The sequence below is a fragment of the Puma concolor genome, chromosome B2 (assembly GCF_028749965.1).
Source record: "Puma concolor isolate L17-30 chromosome B2, mPumCon1.1.hap2, whole genome shotgun sequence".
Taxonomy (NCBI): Eukaryota; Metazoa; Chordata; class Mammalia; order Carnivora; family Felidae; genus Puma; species Puma concolor.
In genome coordinates, this window is record NC_141671.1 from 80257389 (window position 1) to 80278072 (window position 20684).

A 20684-nucleotide genomic window follows, 5' to 3' on the forward strand; every position below is an offset into this window, starting at 1 on the left:
CTATCACCCTTGTCCATGCCACTCTCTTTCATTGTGTGAGTGACTGCAATCATTTCCAAAGAGGTTTCTCTGTTTCTACCCTTGTCCTTATTGTGCTACTTTCCATACAGTAGCCAGAATAATTTTCAAAAATGTAAATCAGATTGCATGATTCGTCTTCTTAATCACCCCTTGCACTGTCTTGTATGTTTGCTCCCCCGCCCCATAAAACACTCTTCTTTGCATTGTTTAGTAGTTTACTTGCACTTGTAGTCCTGACCTGCTGAAAAGTTTCGACTTCTTTATGCTGTTTTCTTTCTCATAGATAAAATGAGGACAAAAATATTTACGGATCTGAAAATCCTTTAAAGTATTTATCACTGTGCAGGTAAGAAAAGCTTCCTAGGTAATCCCCTCCTTTTTTGAAGCTTGGAAGGTGGGATTTCAGGGACCAGTGGTATTATTACTTTCCTATCATTTGACCAGGGGTACTAGAGAGAGTTGGGGAAAACTGTGGACTTAGGGAGACAGATGCAGATTAGTGGGAGAATAAAATGGGAAAGTAAAACATGGCAGGAGGGCTTTAAAAGAGGGCACACTGAATAAATTTTTTAATTTATAATTCTTACTATAGTAACATTTTATAAATTGAGTTGCTGTAGAAAAAGGAGTAATAAAATGATATTAATTAGCATCATATTAAAAATTATACTATTTCTCCATGAATTTGTATAATCTTTCTGCAAAGGGCTAGAAGTGTCTTAAAAAGCTCTAATGATATTATGTTATTGGGCAACGTGTCTATAATAGACATTAATTATATGGTATTAAAAAAATCCACAGAGCTTTCTAAAGGTACAATATGCTAATAAGACACCAGAAACCTAATTGCTACTCTAAAAATTGAGAATTGAAATTAGCTTAATGATAGGAAAAATTTTAATTGGAAAAAAATATTCACAAACACTTTCTATGATGTAGTTTTTCACTGTAAGGAAAATTAAAAAAATAAATAAAACCAAAATAATTACTCAGACCTTGTTACACAGATAATGCTGTTACATTTCCTCTTTTTCTAAGATATCTCATTGTGTGGCTTTCCGAGCCTTTTATAAGTCAGCCACTAGAGAGCAAACTTCTTCTTTTTATCAGACTGTAGTTTTATCTAGAAAAAAAAAATACACCACGTATATATTGGCACTCTTATAATACCACATTATCTCAGACTGTAAAATCTGATAATATAGCTTCTGGGCGCCTGAGGCAGTGGGCGTGGGGGATGAAAATAGGGAATTTTAAGGCCGTTTATATTAAAAACACACGAAAGAACAAGATAAGATATTGTAATGTTGAACCACCTTCCTGGAGTGAACATGAAACCTTCTGCTAATGGAGCATCAAGTCTTATGTTTCATCCCATGTAATAAAATACGATAGGCATTGTTTGGTCTGACAGGCGTCTTGGGCCTTCTTATGAGGCGAGGGTCTCTAGAGAGCTCAAAGAAATGATACCCTTTCCAGGTGAAGTGTGGATAAATTACACTGTCAGCCACCTTTACTGCCTTCAGTTGCAGAGGCTTGAGCCAGGCACAAGGAAGCTGCCAGGTGAGGAACATTCTCACCCATTTGGCAATCCCTACTATTGACGTCAGTTCCAAAGGTCAGTATAGTCTCCAAACATCAATATGCAGGCAGATAAAGGGTGGGATGCAAGGGACAGGGGGGAATTTACTGCACATAGAAACCCCATGTTACCAGGCCCCAGAAGATCTTTCTAAGCTAGCTTTTGGGCCAAGATTGAAGGATACTTAAGTGAGCAAAACCGCTTTCTCTGTTGGTAAACTGTTAACAATTGGTCTTTTGCACACAATCTTAGGGACTCATGGCTGAATAAAGTCGTTGGAATCAAATTTCACCTCTGTTGTTGGGCTTTGGGATGTTTGAGTATACATAGTCTAGAAGGTGAGCTTTTTGGGCATTTTAAAAAATATTTAAACAGCTATAGGTAGATTATAAAAGATACCCAAGAATGGGGATTTCAAAATCTTCTAAGAGAACATTTTCCTGGGTTTATTGGCTATTTCAGTTAGGATATTTTTCTTATATTGAGTTGACCCATGTGATATAGGTAATATGTGAACAATTTGTTTGATAAAATGGCAATGTCCCAGGATTCAATCTAATACTTTATTCTACAGGGTCTTCTGTGGAGGTGCCTCACCTCAATGGCCATTTAATAATCAGTCAGCCGTCACTGTGTGTCCACTAAGTGCTCTGTACAGTACCAAGGTAATTCAACAAAGACACACAAGTTGAGCACCTACTCTGTGCCATGAGCACTGTAGCAAACATTCCGAGCAACCAGATGAGTTCTGTCCTCACAGAGGTTGTGCTTTCATGAGAGAAGCTCACATGAATCACTCACTGCAAGGAGACTCAGGCAGTGTTATGTTCTCTAAGTTGAAGAGCTGTGGGAAAAGAAAGAGGAGGGATTCCATCCTGACTAGGGGACTCCAGGAACATACTTCCATCAAAGAGGTGGTAACTGAAGTGGACTTGGAGCATGCATAAGATTGTTCTTACAATTTCTGTCAGATGTCTGCAGCTGTAATTGTTATTATCATTGAGTGGTAAAGTCCCTGAGGGCAGTGGTCTATCTGTAACCACATGGAGCCTGAAAAGAGTGGAGGCTCCATTCCACCTTCCCAAGTCAGTGTGGTGTGGTGGGTGAGAACATTTACCCTGGGGCCAGACTGCCACTTAGTACTGTGTGACCGTGAGCAATTTATGCAACTCTTCTGTGCTTCAGTGTCCTCATCTGGAAAATGTGGGTACATAATAGCACCTATCTATGTTCTCCTCTGGAATCAGACATGACCCAGCATTTCCCCAAGTCTGTGGGGGAGCCCAACAAAATTCTTTTCACTGACGCATCAAGGAGCCCCCGAGGAAAAAACTGAGCACAATGAACTTAAGGAAGAGGGAGTCTGGCTGGCAGTTCTGGCTCCACTGAAGCCCCAGGGAATTCGGGGAGTCAAGGAAGAACATCTGTCCCATGGGATGTTTTCCTTTCACCCAGTTCTTTGCACTGATTCTTGCTTGCTCTCTCTCTCTCTTTCTGTGTGTGTGTGTGTGTGCGTGTGTGTATATGTGAGTTTAGGTTTACAAGCCAATAAATGATATTATGAAAGAGCTATTTTTACTGAAATCTCTCTAAAACTCCAGGGCTCTGGTGGAATTTCTTTCATAGCCCTCAAGCAGATTGTAACACAGGGCAGAGGTAGGGTAGGTGGAGGCTTTTGTGGATTTCCAGTTCCAGAGGTCACAGGGGAGTAGTGTCAACTCCAGGGCCCCAGGGCTTCCAGCGGGTGGCAGAGATGCCTGGCAGATTCTCACCCAGATGAAGCAGCAGCCTTATCTAATACCACATGGGATTGCTCCTATTTGAGCACATTTGAGGCAGCCCCTGGGAATGCCAGAAATTCTGGGCGGCTGGGAGCTCTTTGTAGAAGAATCCTGCAATAGCAGGCAGGGTGAAATTCAGCAAACAAAACAAAACAAAACAACAGAAAAAAGGTTATGGCCCAGTGCTACCCAATTTGTATCTTTTAGGCTCCTCTGGTCTGGGGCACGTTAGTTACATGTGAGTCCCGTTTGCAATTCATCAATTTCCTTAGTGACTGAAGGTCAGAAAAGTTTAAAAAGTTCTCCCCCTGCCTGAGAAAGTAATAGATCTTATTGTCGATAGTAGAAAAAAAAAAAAAAAAGATACAAAATTAGGTTAAAATTACCATTAGCTTATCACGCAGTGATATATTTTTAATTAAAAAAAATTTTTTTTTAAATTTATTGTTGAGAGGCAGAGAGAGACAGAGCACGAGCAGAGGAGGGGCAGGGTGGGGGGGCAAAGAGAGAGGGAGACCCAGAATCTGAAGCGGGCTCTAGGCTCTGAGCTGTCAGCACAGAGCCTGAGGCGGGGGCCCAGCCCACTAACCAGGAGATCCTGACCTGAGTTGAAGTCGGAAGCTCAACCCACTGAGCCACCCAGGCACCCTGGGTATATTTTTAATTTGTAAAAACATAGGTTGATGTAGTTCCATTTAGCTTTTATATTAACAGAGGGCATGTATATTTGTAATTGGGTAAATTTATCTAAATAGCTATATATGGCTCTAAAATTTTTAGCAATTTTAATCCTCCCCCTTCACTTAACATTGTATGTTGAATATTTTCCTACATTATTACATGCAAATATTCTACAAAATGAAATAGTACTCAGTGACTTAAAAAGAGAACAATCCTTTCTCCACTCAGCCTTATTTGCTTTGCCCTGTCTCAAGAGGAACCATTTTCTGTTATTATATAGCAGCTTCTTGTGATACATATCTCCGTATTTATTTATTTTTTAAAAAAGGTTTATTTATTTTGAGAGGGGGAGCACAAGTGTGCAAGCAGGGGAGGCACAGAGAAAGAGAGAGAACGAGCATCCCAAGCAGGGTCCATGCTGTCTGCAGAGCCATCGCAGGGGCTTGATCTTATGAACGATGAGATCCTGACCTGAGCCGAAATCGAGTCGGGCTTAACCCTCCGAGCCACTCAGGCACCCCGCTTATCTCCACATTTAAAACTAATATTATATGTACCTGGAAGGGGAGATACGATGATCTTGAAGGTGGTTTTCCCAGGGCGAGGCTTACCCGTTGCACTCCAAATGTGCTGACCCCTGCAATTTCCTGCGCAATCGGTGGCAGTGGGGCGCTGGTTCCCACTTTCCCCTATCTTCTCAAGTTTGAGACCTGACTTGACCTCTTCGGGCCTCCATAGTTGCTCTCTCTGCGTTTTGCCCTCAGGCTTAGTGGCAAGACAGCCTCCTTGTGTGGGGGGTTCTCACAGGAAGAATTCACTAAGTGGTGAGAGCGAGTTATATTGAGAAGTTCAGTGTGAGTTCTTAAGCAACTCGAGTTTCTTTTTGCCTGACTTGTCAGCTGAAGAAGACCGTAAGTTTGAACTTTTTTTGCTGTTTTTGTATTTGCGCCTCCGCTTTTTTTCCATCCACATGAAATCGTGGGGAGTACTCAGAGCGAAGAAAGGTGTCCAGGCTGGGAATGAGGGGGTGGGGGCGGGGGTGAAAATAAGTTAGAGCAGCAGGTGGATTTGAGGTCAAAGCTCAGGAAGGATGAGGTAGAATCCACACCAGTGGGGCAGATCATGAATTGGGAACCAGAGACCCAAGTTGGCCAGGTGACAGAGGTTGGTAGGAAGAAGTCTGAGGCAAAATTAAAAAACAATGAAAAATAAGAAGTTCCTGGGGCACCTGGGTATCTCAGTCGGTTCGGCGTCCTACTTTGGCTCAGGTTTTGATCTCCACAGCATGTGAGTTCGAGCCCCTCCTTGGGTTCTGTGCTGTCAGCTCAGAGCCTGGAGCCTGTTTCGGATTCTCTCTCTCTCTCTCTCTCTCTCTCTCTCTCTCTCTCTCTCTCTCCCCCTCCCCCGCTTATGCTCTGTCTTTGTCTCTCAAAAATAAATAAACATTAACAAAATTTAAAAAAATTCCTAAGATTAATATCCTATTTTCTTCATTTACCAAGTTTATACTGATAGTGAGGCCTTTTGCTTTCTCTTACCTTCTCTTTCTTGAATCTTCCTGATGTAATTATATTTTAATTTTTAGTTAAACACATAGTCAGTGTTTTCATGATAATTATGAGAATATTGTTCACTACCATTGTAAGTAATACGTTATGATTATGTTTTCTTTCTTGTGTATTTTTTGTTTTTTTTTTCTTGGAGTTAATAATTGTCATTTTCATTTGCTTAAGTTTCTTTGAAACACGGTAAGTCTTCCCACCTTCCAGGAGCTCTGTAAAATGGCTCTCTATGCAATTTTCCACATGGTCAAAACTGTCATGTCACTTACCAGTTTCATTTCATTCTGTAAAATTCTTTCTGTGCAACTCTGGCCTCCTACTCTGTTCTGGACTGGTTCTTCCTAGGCTAAGAGCTTCTAGATTTTTTTTTTTTTTAATGACGGACTGTTATCAATTTTCAGCACATACTTTTATATTTGTATTGTTTGTTTATAAAGTATATGTTTTCTGTAATAAAGTAGTGTGTACATCATAAAATATGAGCAAAAATAGAAAATACAAAAGGCTAACATAAAAATAAATTTAATATTTACATGCCTCCAACAATTGTCTCTCACTCACTGGGGTGTGAGACCTCTGCTCTAGGCTTACTCATAATGTCTTGGAACATTTTTTTGCCATCAGTCTTGGAAATTTTTTTGGCTGTTTCTTGTGCTGGATCTTGTTTCTTGGGTTCCATGTTTCATCCTTCTAAGATCTTTCTCTCATTTGGATGGAGAGCAGCTTGTTGTTGCTTCCTAAGAAAAAGTGCAAGGGAAGTAAATTTCCTGAGTTTTTCTTGTCTAAAAGTGTCTTTCTATAAGAGAATGGAAATACAAGTGACAGGCTGGGAAAAAAAAATATTTTCAAAACACTTATCTGATAAAAGACTTTTGTCCAAAATATACAAAGAACTCTCAAAACTCAATAATAAGACAGCAAATAACTCAGTTAAAACATGGGCAGAAGATCTGAACAGATACCTCACCAAGGAAAATATATAGATGTCAAATAAGCAATAAGCATACGGAAAGCTGTTCAAATCATATGTCAACAGGGAATTGCAAATTAAAACAATAATGAGATACCACTACATGCCTATTGGAAAATGGCCAGAATCCAAAATACTGATAACACCACATGCTGTGAAGCAGTCCCTTATTCATTGCTGAAGGGAATGAAAAATGGTACAGCCACTTTGGAAAACAGTTTGGCAGTTTCTCACAAAGTGAAACGCAGTATACAATCCAGCAATCACGACCACTAGTATTTACTCAAATGAATTGAAGATTCGTGTCCACACAAAAACCTGCACACGAATATTTATAGCAGCTTTATTCGTACTTGCCAAAACTTGGAAGCAACAAAGATGTACTTTCATAGGTGAATGGATAAACAAACTGTAGAACATCCATACAATGAAATATTATTTAGCAATTAAGACAAGAGCTATCCAGTCATGCAAAGGCATGGAGGAAGCTTGGATGTATACTGCTGAGTGAAAAGAGTTAGTCTGAAAAGGCTGCACACTGCGTGATTCCAATGATATGACATTCTAGAAAGGCAGAATTTTAGAGATATTTTACTAAAACATCAGTGGCTGACAGGTTTAGGAGGGAGGGACAAAGGGATGAGTAAGTGGGGCACAGGGGATTTTTAGGGCAGTGAAACAACTCTATATGATACTGGAGTGGTGGATACATAACATTATACATTTGTCAAAACCCATAGAAGTGTACAACACAAAGAGTGAACCTTAATTAATGGAAGCTATAGGCTTTACTTAATGTTTCCGTATTCATGCATCAGTTACAACAGATGTACCACATGTACCATAAAATGTTAGTAATAGAGGAAACTTTGTGTGGTTGGAGGCTGGTAGGGAAAAGTGGGGGAAAGGAACATGTGGGAACTCTGTAATTTCTGTTCATTTTTTCCTGTAAAACTAAAGTTTCTCTAAAAAGTAAAGTCCTTTCGGGGTGTCTGGGTGGCTCAGTCGGTGAAGTGTCCAACTCTTGATTTTGGCTCAGGTCATGATCTCATGGTTCGTGGGTCCCAACCCCACATTGAACTCTGCGCTGACAGTGCGGAGCCTGCTTGGGATTCTCTGTCTTCTGTCTCCCGCTCTCTCTGCCCCTCACCTGCTCTCTCTCACTCTATCAAAAATAAACATTAAAAAAAAAGTAATTCTGTTCATTAAAAGAGTCTTTACCCTCACAGTTGGCAAGTAGTTTGATTAGAGAATTCTAGACTAAAAACAATTGCATTCAGAATGTTTTTGAGACATTGTTCCACTGCCTTCTAAATTCGGCATTGCTGTTGGAAATCTATCATTTTATGTTATGATCCATAGTGTAATCCGTTCTTCCCCTCATCCCATCCCCCAGAGCTTTTCAAGATCTTCTCTATTGTTAGAGTTTTGAAATTTCATAATGATGCAGGTCTTTTTAAATTTCATTGGCTTGTTAATCTGCAGATTCACGTCCGGTAGTTTTAAGAATTTATAATTTCTTTGGCGATTTTCTTTCTATTGTTTTCTCTCTTTTCTCCTGTTAATCTGGATTTCTGGAATAATTGTCTGTCCAGTTCTCTAAATCTCTGTTTTTGTTGTTGTTGTTGAGCTCCCTGTTCTCTCCTAGAACTTATTTTCCAACCCTCCAGTTGGATTTGTCATTTTTGCGATAATTTTCTCTTCACTGAAGCTATTAATTATAGTATCTTTGAAATTTTCTTCTGTTTCCTGCATTGTCTCATTTTGGTTCTTGTGTTGGAGGCTTTCCTCAAATGGCTGATAATCATTGTCCATTTATAGCTAAGAATAGGACACTAAAAAGCTGATTGGAAGATCTGTGTGCATGTGCAGGCCTAATTGACTGGTAGATGGTGCTGTGGGCTCAGAGCTTTTTAACTGACCTCCCGGTGACAATAGACAATAGTATGTATTGTCTTTTCAGGTTCATTTCCTCCAGAGAAGGACACTACCATCTTCTGCCTGGGGGTATGAGACTGTCTGCATATGTTTTTAGTTGGCAGTGGAGAAGGCTAGAGTTCCAGCATCCGGACTGCGGATTTTTCCTTGATTCCTCTGTTTTCAGCTTAGTACTGCATCTTTACCCTCCTCTCTGCATGGTTCTTCCTGCTTGGAGACTTTCTGAAGTTCTGCAGATAGTGTAGGGTAAAGATGCTCACATTTTCTCCTCTTTGGCCAGTGGGAGCCTCTTCAGGTATACTCCTGAGTCTTTTGGAGAGTCCAATAGATTTTGATAACGTTGTTACTGTCTGTCATGACCAGGTGTTCTAGGGTCAGCTTCTGTCTTCCTTGTCCCAGAGTTGGAATCAAACATTTCTTTAGGGATCCCTAGTTCCTTTCAGTCCAAAATGGTATTTGGAGACAAATTCTTGGTACTAGCATACTCACTGACACTGAAATAATCATTGTGGTGGGACTTTTCAATTGGCAGAGCTTGGAAATACTTATTTTTTTAGGATAAAATTAGGAACTCGTAATGGTATTTCCAATTCAAAATGAGGATGAGGCTTTTACTAAATATATCTAATCTTACATCTGTACTTTCTTTTTAAAAAATATTTATTTATTTTGAGAGAGATCAAGAAAGCATGCACAGGGGAGGGGCAGAGTGAGAGGGAGAGAGAGAATTCCAAGTAGGCTCTGTACTGTCAACGTGGGGCCTGACCCAGGGCTCGAACCCACGAACCCTGAGATCATGACCTGAGCAGAAACCAAGAGCCGGTTGCTCAACCAACTGAGCCATCCAGGCACCCCTATACTTTCCTCCTTATACACTGAGAATCATGGCTCTCACTGTCATTGGAATGATAGTATTAGAATATCATCTCATTGCACACTTGTTTTCCCCCATGGTACACACAGAACAATGTCAGAATATCAATATCAGCATTACCACCAACAAAATGATTACTGAATTCAGTTCTTTTGTTTTTAGAATATATTCCACTATGTATGAATAGTCACATTATTGTGCCTTAAAATCACGTGAATTGGTTTCTTTCTGTATGGTTTTGCCACCAACCAAATACACATTTAGGTTCATTTTTTTTTAACTTCGAAAAGTGTTTTCTTGAAACCTAATTTTGTTTTTTGATTTGTAAGATATTTACGTGGTCCCAAAGTCAAATCTGCAAAACCAGACATACTCAAAGAACTTTAGTCCTCATTCCTTTTCCCTCAACACCAATCCCATTCTCTTTTGTAGGGAGCCATTGTTTTCATATTTTTGCCTTTCATTTAAAAACACTAGCCATATATACATATATACATGTATATTGTGTGTGTGTGGTGGGGGAGGCTTTGCAGTCCATTTCCCTGGTTCTTCTTGTGCTTTCCTTTGATGACTGCTGTGCTGTTTCTTCTTGCCACCTTTCTCTTCCCTTCTGCCCTTTACCTCATGGTTTGCCTCCTTACCCTCACCTCTCTCTAGCTCTTCATTCTTTCCTTAAATACTTTCAGTCTAATAGCTTCAAGAACTACCTATTTATAGTGATTGGAGTGGGGGTGGTGGTCCACAAAACTGTTCCTCTAGACTTCTGGCTTTAACTTCCTGCTGTATCTGCATATGTTTTCATTTGTAGATTTCTCAAGTTCCACACTTCCCAAAGTGCACTTATCATCTCACCTCACCCTTTTGTAGCCTCTCATCTTTTTCTGTGGTTCTTCTATTAAGAGCACCTTCAACCATCCAAATGCCCAAGGTATGAACTGTTGATTTTGGCACCTCCATTATTCCCCATTCTCATATTCAGTTGATTTCCAGGTCCTACGGAGTCCCCTTCCAAGTGGTTTCTTTCAAATTCCTCTTCTCACCATTACCACCTCACTTATGCTCTCATTATCTCTTTTCTCAACCTCATAGAAGTTTTTCAGTTGCTCTTCCTGCATCTAGACACCTATGTTGCTTTGGTCCTCTATCAATATCAGAGTAAGTTTTCTGGAACTTAGGACATATCATTTTTCCAATTTAAGTCCTTTGATTGCTTCCTGTTGCCTAACTTTCAGTGATTTCTTTTCTGTAATCTGGTTCAAGTCAACCTTTTCACGTTCTCTTTCACATCTCTCCACATGTGCTTTGCTCCATAAGCCACTCTGAGGGCTATGCTTTTAGCCTGAACACATGGCTCACTTGAAAAATTTATTTGTTCTTGTTGTTCCTTCCTTTCTTGAAACATTCTTACTGTCTATGCGTGATGCTAAAACTGTTTATTCTTTAAGGCACAGCTTAAATGTCATCTTCCTGGAAAAGTTAATTGTTCCCAGTTCAGAGTACGCTGGACCCTTCTTCCTAAATGAATACAGCATTTACCACTTTGTTTTATATTGAGTTGAATAAAGAGCAGTTTCCCCATGCTAGAATTTAAGTTCCTTGAGGTCAAAGGGCTATTGATTATTTATTTATTTCTTTGCCTTCCACCTTGTACAGTGCCTATTCTTAGTTATTATTTGTTGAATAAATGTATGCTTAATAAGTATTTTTTTTTTTCAACGTTTTATTTATTTTTTTTGGGACAGAGAGAGACAGAGCATGAACGGGGGCGGGGCAGAGAGAGAGGGAGACACAGAATCGGAAACAGGCTCCAGGCTCTGAGCCATCAGCCCAGAGCCTGACGCGGGGCTCGAACTCACGGACCGTGAGATCGTGACCTGGCTGAAGTCAGATGCTTAACCGACTGCGCCACCCAGGCGCCCAATAAGTATTTCTTTTTAACATAACCTTAAGATTTGGTTGTCTTCATAATATTACAAAATATGAAACTTAGAACTGGATCACTTGGCCTTCTTATCTCCTTCCAGTTCAAAATACTTGTATCTCTTCATAGCCAACATTCTCTTAGAGCTGCAGTTGGGCTCAACACATTGAAGCCTCACCACAACCTTCTCTGTAAGTTTTAGCCTTTTTCTGGAAAATCAGCTTAGTCTACCCACCATAACTTCTTTGCTTCCTGTCATAATGCCACCTTCCCTGGTCATAAAGAGAATCTTTGCTTCTTTTGTACCGAGTCACTTTGTGGGGTTGGGGCTTGACACACTTCTTGCAGAAAGTCTGGAGGGTTTTAGAAATGTTCACCATGATTGTGAGAATGCTATCAGCATTGAAAGAAAAACTCAATAAATACTTCTTGAGTTGAATTGGATGTGAATCATTTTATGATGGGCTATCCAAATAGGTGCCACAAAGGGACTATCCATTTAGTGATTGATGCTTGTTTTATGGAATTTATTCTTGTGATAGTCATTTTATATCTTTTAGCCATCCTTAATTCTTTCCTTCCCCTTTTTCCAACATCCCTGTTGCTAAGTCTCTATCCACTGTATTTTTACAGTCATCCCTCTCTTCCTTCCCATTCCATTGACACTACAGCATCTAAGCTCTTACCATTCTAGGCTTGATAGTTTTTTTTTTCCTCTAGACCTCTGTGCCTCTAACCCATTTTACCTCCAATAAGTAGATAGATACTCTTCTTATGCTTATTTGACTCTATTATTTCCCCATTCAAAAAAAAATCATTGGTAGTGTCTTGATGTATAAAAGGAGAAATCCACATTTCTAAGCCTATTCAATGACCCCCTACTACCACATTAGTCTTATTACCAACCCTCTGACTCATCAGTGCAAACTTGTGGTTTCAATTACATCATCCTGCAAACACAGTTTTCATGTTTCCATCTCTCTGTCTTTGTGTAAGTAATTTTCTCTCCTTGAAATGCCCTTCTCTTCTTGGTGCATCTAAATTATATAGATTGTTAAGACTGGTATGGTTCCTTGCAGAAGCAGAACAGGATGGACCTATTACCCAATATTCAGTTCCCATCCAAAATTTGATTTGGATGTCAAGCCTGATGATGTTATGCATGTACCAAGAGGGAATGAAGGGTTTGTTACATATAGGACTTTCTATGGAGAGCAAGGCAGGCTCCCAGAGTAGTCTGAAATGACTTGAAAGAGTAGGAAAAGGAGACTATGATTAGGGAGTGGGACTGAGATGAGGGCTCCCACATGGGCTGGGGCTCATGTGGTTTGAACTTACTACCAGCACCAAAGAAGGGGGCAATCAGATTTTGTATCAGCCTGCAGAAGGGGTATAGGAGTGATGAGGCTTGAAAGCCGTCGGTAGTCAAACATCAAAGATGGAGTCAGACTCTTTATTACAAAGACCCAATCCAAATCCCACTGAGCTCCCTAATCCTTTGATATCACTCTTCTTATGAATTCCCAGAATTCAGCATCTGCTGCCTCATTCTGTTCTTTAACTTTCCCTGTATTGAACCCATGGAAATAAATTTAATGACTATAGAGTCATACCTACAAGGAATGAATGAAGGTTTTATAGGTCCTGGAGTTTATACAGTTTTGGATGGAGCCCACTTTATGAAAAAGACTACAAAATAGGTACGAGACCTTAGAAGGATTTGTGCTTGTTAGCAGCCCTGAAGCTTCAGCTTCATTAGCTTCGTGGTAAATCTGCCTCTGAATTCCTCTAAAACATTAAAAAATGGATTTCAAAAATTTTTACATGCAGTAAAGTTCACTTTTATTGGTTACAGTTCTTTTTTTTTTTTAATTTTTTTTTCAACGTTTATTTATTTTTGGGACAGAGAGAGACAGAGCATGAACGGGGGAGGGGCAGAGAGAGAGGGAGACACAGAATCGGAAACAGGCTCCAGGCTCTGAGCCATCAGCCCAGAGCCTGACGCGGGGCTCGAACTCACGGACCGCGAGATGGTGACCTGGCTGAAGTCGGACGCTCAACCGACTGCGCCACCCAGGCGCCCCGGTTACAGTTCTTTAAGTGTGTACATATGCATAGATTCTTGTAACCACCATAACAGGGTATTCAGACCCTCCCCGAGCCATGCTTTTATATTTTGATTCTTCCCTAGACTCTAATGCCTTGCATTTGGTAAGAGTTTGTTGTTGATGATGATAGTGAGAAAATGACACTTTATTTTTCAACAGGAATAGATTCCTAGTGATGAACAGAGCCATTAAACATATTTTCTAATAAGGAGTTCGTAGGAAAACTTCCATTCAACTAAGTCAGAATTTGAAATTTTAAAGAATGACCACGTTTTGGTTTGAGACCCTCAGGGATGAAATTTATGAGATTCAACTACTTTCTATCCCTTTCTGACATTTGACTTAATTGGCACAGCATTATGCTTTGAAATGTAGATGTTTAATAAATACTTGGTGATTTAAATTAGTGGACTAGCTGAATCAGAAATTACTAAGGCAAGCAGCATTCTTTTTAAAACTACATGTGAAAACATATTTATTTATTTATTTTCATGTGTATTTATTTTTGAGAGAGAGCGACAGAGTGCAAGTGGGGGAGGGGCAGAGAGAGAGAGGGAGACAGAATCTGAAAGCAGGCTCCAGGCTCTGAGCTGTCAGCACAGAGCCTGATACAGGGCTTGAACCCACAAACTGTGAGATCATAACCTGAGCCCAAGTCAGATGCTCAATTGACTGAGCCACCCAGGTGCCCCATATTTATTTGTTTATGGACACATTTGTTTTTCCTGTTCTTTTATTTTATTTATTATTATTAATTAATTTTTAAAATGTTTAGTTTTGAAAGAGAGAGCATGAGAAGAGAAGGGCAGAGAGGGAGAAACAGAATCCGAAGCAGGCTCCAGACTCTGAGCTGTCAGCACAGAGCCTGACGCAGGGCTCAAACTCATGAATCTCGAGATCATGACCTGAGTCAAAGTAGGGCACTTAACCAACTGAGCCACCTAGGCGCCCCTTTCCTGTTCTTTTAGAGTTCTAGCAACTCTAAACAAGATCAGTAATCACAGTACTACAAATAAGATCCTTGAAGGAGGGCTGATTTCTCAAATCTAGAGAAAGCTATGTCTTTTCAAATGAAGCACACTGAGAGTGGAGAAGGAAAAGTCTTTTGCTGAGACAGCAACTGAAACATATAATAACTACTTTGTAGCCTAAATGCCCCAGTATCCGAAATGATTCTGTATAGTACAAATCCAATTTTGCCCAAGCTCATCTGCAAGTGATGAATACTTAATTTACTGTTTTGACAGAATTGCTACTACTGGACCCTAAATTTTCACTTAATCTGAAATCGAAAATGCCTTTCCAACAGGGAAAGGAGGAAGTGGAATGCTCTTCTCACTTCCTTAATGCCTGATGATACATTGTTTTCAAATACCACTGTGTACCTGACCTTCGGCAGGAAATAATTGTGGCTCGGTTTGTTCATTGCAGAGCAAAGAAGGGTCATACAACTGGGTGTTTCAGATAAAAGTCCAATTAATCTCAAAATAGTTCTTCACTGAGTAAAGAGAAGCGGCTAAGAAGGCACAGGCTTTAGCTCCTGAGCACATCTTCTGTCCCTGTGATTAATTGTATTAACCAAACAGTGTTAATTCAGCCTGAGAGGAAGGTCAGGAGTTCCGTTCCCTTCTGTTTTTCTGCTACTCCCTCAATGTCTACCCATCAGAGTCTTGTCAACAACCAGGTGGTTTGCTTGTTTAGTGAGACTACAAACAGAAGTGCTGGTGAGAATTTCAAGAAAAAGCAGTCCTAGGTGCAGCCAGCAGCCAGCCAGTATAGAGTTCTCTAGAGAACTGAGGACATTTTTATCCCTGTCTATAGGCCTGGGGATTTGAAACAGTGTGATCATTCCCAGAAGCAGAGCACAGGTTTACAAAATGCCATCCTTCATAATAGTGCCATATTATGTTTTTTAAAGCTGGTTAACAATTGCTTTATTCACCTATCTGTGAAAGATTTATCTACAGAAACCACACTTTTGGCTGTGGATTATTTCCCATTGTGTCTAAAAATGATAAGACTAGTTATTTCTTGTGTTCAACCCTTGTGGGGAATTAGGTGGCCATCCCTTTACCTCTTTGGTTTCACTCTCCTTAATTCCTGGGCATTTACAATCATCCAAATTGTGTTTGGTTAGCATAAGCGAGATTTCCCACAAGAGTTTCCTAATACATTTCTTCTGCAATGAAGTCCCGGATGGATACAGTAAGCCCCTTTTGTTCATCCGGTATGTCATTCAAACGGATACCAAAAAGAGATGCATAAGATCATTGGCACTTGGTGATTACAAAGGAATGAGTGGGGTTGCAGGATGCAGTTCAGAAACCAGTGCAGTAACAGGAAAGAGAAAGGCAGGTAGAGGCAACAGAGCCCTTGCTACAGCTATCCTTAAGATCCATGCTGTCAGCCTACTGTTTGAGGGCAAAAACTAATAACAAGGGAGTTGTGATATTTTTTAAAGCACCAAGTCTCTGTAAGATTTGATCAAATAAAGGAAGACTTTATTGCAGCATTAAAGAGAATCTCTTGGATATCTAACGACAGGAACTGCAGGGTGAAGGCGATTCTCTTTCAAGAGCTACATGGCCCTTTCCCCGATGGTGTCTTTGCATTTTGTGATTTTTTTTTTCTTTTTGGCTGAGAGCTGCATATTTTTCTGGAACTTTATCTGTGTTATCTGTGGAATCTTTTGAGACCTCTGTTGCAGTTGAGACTAACAACTCAGGAACTCTAGGAATTATAGTGTCTGTTTGAAGTTTTTCAGACTACACTAGCATGAATTTGGACCACAAGCCATGTGAGCACTGACTTATGGCTATGAACAGTCATGGGAGATTGTTTAACCATCCAGTCAGCACTAAGATCAAGAGAGACATGGTCCTTGCTGCCACCTTCTGTAGAACAGGGTCTATGTGTTGCTCATCTGTACACTGAGGGTGTAGTCCTCTGGGCTTCTAGCACTATGTGAGGGGTCTTCATTTAGACTGTCCACTTTAGATGGGTCCCCAGCCTTGTGCAGCCCTCAAGGCAGAAGCTCAAATGCTCCAAGGATTGGCAGAAACTTTCAGGGTGAAAGCCAGCTTTGGTATTCACTTAACCAAACAGGGTCCCTGCTCTGATTGCATCTTTGGGATCTATAGAAAACTTTATTTTATGCCAGCTCATTGATGCGTTTTAAAGCATTAAGAAATTTAGCTGATACTTTAGTTGTCTCAGTCGGGGAGTTGTTTGATAGATCAAGAATTAATCTCACAGTGTCTCCACTTCCCTATGGATATCTCTCAGTGTTCTTTTTTCTATTTGATCAGCTTATTCGGTTTATTCAAAGTTTTTAGTCTTCCAGAATTCCAATGTCCTGTGATTTGGACAGCTAAGGCTTCTTTTGTTCTGACATTACTTCAGTTTCTTCTCTTATTGTTATTTGGCCTGCCACTCCAATTCCCAAATGAAAACTAAGAGAAGATCTAATTTTCAAGTTGAACCATTGAGGTTCCTTGGTCATAGGTCATTGGGTCAGAATGTATGCTGGGTTCAGTTAGGTGTGGTCAGGGTGTGTGTACTGGGGTGCGGGAGTGGTAGGGCCATGTGTTATAAAACATGGCCATTGTTTCTTAATAAGGCTGTGGGCACATGGTTTCCCATTGAAGATGGTGTGGGAAGAAACTATAAAACATTTCTAGTACAAAAACCTATAAGAACAATACTCCTCCTTCTCTGCCTTAAGAACAAAAGATGGGCTATCAGACAGAGATGATTTCTATCAAGTTCTTCTTTAAAGTGAAACGGGTGATGATTGTGAGGTGACAACATGATAGTCAAAGTGGAATCCTGCATGAGGACTTGTATCAGTGCCATTGCCCTTAAAATGAACTCTGTGTTAATGACTTTTGAAAGACCATGAAATTATTGCAGATACACATGAGAATCAAAATAGATTCACCAAAAACAGCAAGGAACCGCATTAGCAACTTTTATTAGGAAGTCTTTTTTAAGTATTACCGAAGTCCAAGAGCTCTTTTAAGATGCACATTTGTATTTCTACATTAGTACAATAATCGGATAAAATAAGGTATGGCACTGACCCCACCTCTCCCTTCAGCTACTGCCACTTTACAGCTAAACTTGTTGAAGCAGTATCTTCACTTTTCTACCTCTTGTTTTCTCCTTAGTCCACTCTAATCTGTAGCCCAATCCTTCATTGCACAGAAACTTCATGGGAACAGAATCTAGTCTGTTTCATTCACTACTATCTCTCCAGCAGTAAGGACAGTGCCTAACCCACACTAGGTTCTCAGGAGGTATTTGTTAAAGAAATGAATGACTGCAATGGAATATTAGCCACTCATTAAAATGATGATATTTATGAAGAGTTTTTAATGATTTTAGGAGAACACTTTGACAAAAGCCTTAACAGGCAAAAGGATAGAAAATTATATATTTAATATAATCTCAGCTATTAAAATGCATGGAAAAAAAAAGACTGGAAGGAAATATGTGAAAACGTTAACAGTGGTTCTCTGGAGTGGGATTATAAATGATAGTTACTCTCTTTTTGTCTGTATTTTACTGTTCTATCAATGTTGAATAATAGGTAGTTTTTATAATTAAACAAAAACTAAATCCAAGCAGCAACATAAAGGATAGGTTGTAGTATTTTAACGTACCTTAATTTCAGGATCAAATAGCTACTTTTATTATTGATAGAAGCTAATGGACTGAGTGAGATTGCATTTGATAAGTATGGGTTAATTGTTCAGATGATAAGCATTTTTTGTTACCCTATCATTTTAATTGTTTCAGCTTCATCCTTCCAACAGCAGACATTTATCGATGGTAACTATGTGTGACACATGCATTATCTCATTTAACCATCACACAAACCCTCTGAGGGAGATATTATTATTCCCAATCTTCGATGAGAAAACTGAGGCATAGGATGTATATATGGAACTTGCCCAGGATTGTACTGCTAGTAAATGGTCCAGACCAAGTGCAGTTCTTAATCAGTGCTCTTGGAACCATGGCTTTTATCAATTAGAACTCTCCAGAGTAGTTTATCCCATGTTCAGAAGCACGATACAAACTATACCCAGAAACCTGCTGTTGCAGCAATTTTCGGAGGCTGCTGCATATTTTCACTGTAGTTAGCAGAAGTGAAAAAGGAGTTCATGGTTGGCTTGGATCAGGCTGGGTATGGGGCTAAAACGAGAAGTACCTAGTGAAAATAATTTGGAGAGTCATTGCTGAGAAATGTATGAAAGCAAAGTATGTTCCAGCTCAAAAGTGTACTGAAAAAATTTGCATTGCACACCAATAAATGGTAGCCACATGGGCTGAACTGAGCCAGGATCCCACATGTGGGTTACTGGGCTGTCCAGATATGTGGGAGGACAGGTAGCATCACAGCAGTAGCCATGGCCCTTCGCTTCAACAGCCTCTGGGCATACCATTAGAAAAGAATAGAACTTTTTTCCCTCCAATTGATAAAGTTACATGCACATGGTAAAAAAAAGGTACGAAAGAGAATGCAATAAAATAAGACGTCATTCCCTACCCACAACTCTCATTTCCTCTTCCCAGAGGCAACCATTGTTACCAATTTCTTGAGTGTTCTTCCAGAAATATTTATGCACAAAAGTAAATATTTCGTATTTGTGTATGTGCTGTTTGAAACACACAAATGGTATCAAATTACACCCACCTCCCTTTTCTCTCCTTAATACATCTTGGCAGAGCTACCAAACATAGTTATGCACAAGGCACTTGGCTGAGGGGAGAGGGGAGGCTAAAATTCAATAAACTGGGTTCAATGGCAGGAGGCCGGGTCTGCCTGGAGAGGGGGTGCTTTTCTTGATTTGCACAAAGGTGCCATCTTGGGCTCCATATCAGCACATACAGATTTATTTGATTCCTTTTCACCATTGCAGAGCATTTTGTTGTAGTGGATGAACAGTACTTTATCTAGTTTCTTTTTGGTGGATATTTGGGTTCTTTCTGATCTTTTGCTCTTAGGAAAAAAATACTGTTACAAATTTCCTTATCTAAACATTTTCATGCACCTGTGTGAGCACATTGAAGAAGTTTGGATATGCCACTTTTGAGATTCTGAAACATTTGATTTCAAACGAGAAACAAAATATATTGATTAAAAAAAATCCTCAATTCTAGAGGTATTTCTTCTTTAATTTTTGTAAACAATATTTCAAATTTTCATTCATTATCAGCCTTGATAATTGACTTCCAGCTGCCACAGAGAATGCTTGCTTTCTTCTCTAATCATCCACAGCAGGTTCCTTTCCTCTCTTAAGCTATCCTCACCACTCCCAGAATTATCCTTGTCAGCAGGGTCCAGGACTGGAGTAGTGCTCTTCATTGGTCTTGGGGAGGTTCTCTTTCACTGAAGTTTAGAAGAATCAAAATTCCTCCCCCGATTTCCACAGGAGGGTATACTTGATTCTCACGTCTCTGAGGATTTCAGCTTTCCTGCTGTTAATATCAACAAATCTGACTTTTTAAAGTACAGACAGTATAAGGCTGAGGTGAAGGCATTTATGAGACAGAATTTTTATTCTTAGAGGCAATGTTAGGTAGTAAACAGGGAAGGGCCTTTAGAGCCAACAGAATAGGAGCTAGAACCCTAGATCTGTCATGCTTGATAATGGAAGTATATAAAGCAATTTGCACAGAGCCAATAATCAGTAACTAAAATTAATATTGATGATGATAATGGGGATGAAGGGGGTGATTACAGCGAGGTAGTATGTGTACATGAATAAGGAAACAAATATGTCTTGGGGACTGTGCTGGGTGTTCTGTAGAAATTAAATGTTGGTCACCCTGAAGAGTAAGCATCATACCTCCATTTTAAAGACATGGCCAAAGAGGTGAAAAGGATCCAAGGATCTGCAGCTGCTAAGGAGTAGGGCTAGTATATAAGCTACACTCTTCCACATTCAAACTAGTGTTCCTTTCTTAGGTATGTATAATAAAAAAGATTTTAGCCATATTTTAATGGTATTCTGAGCAGTGAGTTATAAAGGTTCATTCTTTCTGCTTTCTGAAGACCATTTCTTTTCAACCAATCTGCATATAGTATTTGAATGTTAGGAGTAGCTTTGAATTTCAGTAAAAATACAAAAGATGGTTTGTTAGGATGACAGGTTTACTAACAAGGTTTAGTTATCTGAAGAAGTGCTTGTGAAGAAACCTTTGATCTGCAATTCCAAAAAATGTATTGTCGTGATGA

General features: G+C 39.7%; 1 pseudogene; it reads right to left on the minus strand.

Annotated features, from left to right (window-relative positions):
* Positions 1–11395: 11395 nt before the first annotated feature.
* On the minus strand, positions 11396–11710 carry LOC112862715 (ribosomal protein eL42-like; annotated as a pseudogene).
* Between the last annotated feature and the right edge of the window lie 8974 nt (positions 11711–20684).